Consider the following 1,941-nt stretch of genomic DNA (forward strand, 5'->3'; position numbering starts at 1 on the left):
AAAAAAAAAAAAACCAAGTATGGCAATGTATGCTTGTAATCCCACAGCTTTAGAGATGCCAAAAGGAGATGCTTGGGGCTCCCTGGCCATCCAGGTGAGCTCCAGGACAGAGTGACCCTGTCTCAAAATAAAAATGTAGATGGTACTTAGTGTTCCTATTGCTGTGACGAAACACTATGACCAAAGCAACTTGGGGAGGAATGGGTTTCTTTGGCTTACACTTCCACATCACAGTTCATCATCAAAAGTAGTAGGGAGAGGAGCCTGGAGGCCGGAGCTGATACAGAAGCCATAGAGGGACACTGCCTGCTGGTTTGTAGAACGCATGATCACCAGCCCAGGGATGAAACCACCCACAATAACCTGGGTCCTCCCCAATCAATCACTAATTAAGAAAATACCCTACAGGCTTGCCTGCAGCCTGCTCTTATGGAGGCATTTTCTTAATTGAGGTTCTCTCTTCTCTGATGACTTTAGCTTGTGTCAAGTTAACATAAAACTATCTAGCGCAACACTTTAGAAACAAAACCCAAAGTTATCATCCAAATTTCACATGCATGCACACGCACAAGAATAGAGCAGCACGTAGGAGCTGAGTTATGGGGAATTAAAGCAAGCACGGGGTTTGAGGGCAAGCACCCATGGCTTTGAGGATCTCAGGTCAGGGTGTTTGTAGTCAGGGTCAAGGTGGAGCAGTAGCTCGGGCTAGAGGCAGTTTTGAAAGGGGACCTGAGGTGCTTCCATGTGCAGACATCCTGGTCTGAGTCTCCCAGTCTCCAGAGCTGCAAGAAATAAAATTTTGTTTATAAACCATCCATCGCCTAGGGCTGTTACAGGAGCATTGCTAAAACACACAAACACATCGTGGTCTGCACAGTGCTCTGGCCATGGCCAGGGAGGATAGATACACTGGTCAGGTCCCATTAGTTCCGTGAAATACCTGATGCAGTTAACTTATAAAGAAAATGCATAGGGTTGGGTTGGTGAGATGGTCAGAGCGTAAAGTCACTCAGTGCAGAACCTCAATGCTGAATTCAATCCCTCGCAAGCCACATGAGTGGAAGGAGAGAACCGGTTCCAACGAGCTGTCCTCTGACCTCCCCGTGTGTGCTTTGGCACGCAATCTTCACACGCATTTATGTAAAATAAACATAGAGGACAAGGTCACATGCATTTATGTAAAATAAACATAGAGGACAAGGTTGCCTCCTTATGGCTCTGGAGGTCCCCGGTCACTCTTGCTTTAGTTTTTGGAAGACGTGACACCTCGAGGCAGGAACGCATGCTTAGAAGGCAGAGGCTTGAGCAGCCGACCCCCTTAGCTTGTGATCAGCCCCTGGGGGAGCAGTCTGTAGCTGGACTAACCAACTTCTCTAGCGGAGCAGAACTGAACGGATTAGTAGATTGGCATACAGGCTGTGGTCCCTGTCATCCAACAGTGGCTGTGTCTCCTGTTAGAGAGACAAAGAAGCCAGTAGTTGTTATCCAGTCTGTGAGGCTGGATGTCTCAGCTGGTCCCAACTGGTGCCAAAGGCACAGAGCAACCGTCTCAACTTGTAGGTCTCAATCCCCCAAAGGACACAAAATACAGATACTTACATTGCAAATCATAGCAGCAGCAAAATTACAGTTACGAAGTGGCAGCGGAAATCATTTTATGGTTGGGGCCCACCACAACACGAGGAACCGTATGAAAGGGACACAGTGTTAGGAAGGTTGAGAGCCACTGATTTAGAGGACTCCTAGAGAGCCACTGGTCTTCAGTGTAAACTGGAATCCTGAAGAAGCTGGTTCTGATACGGGCAAAGGAATGCCCCAGCTGCAGAGTAGATGAACATGCCAGGGAGAGTGGAAGCAAGTAGGCAAAATGCATCCGACAGCAGTCTCGGCCTGCTTCTCATCTGTTTCACCTGGATCTTGTTGATCCTGTTTCTTGCTTTG

Source organism: Mus caroli, chromosome 12 (assembly GCF_900094665.2).
Source record: "Mus caroli chromosome 12, CAROLI_EIJ_v1.1, whole genome shotgun sequence".
NCBI lineage: Eukaryota > Metazoa > Chordata > Mammalia > Rodentia > Muridae > Mus > Mus caroli.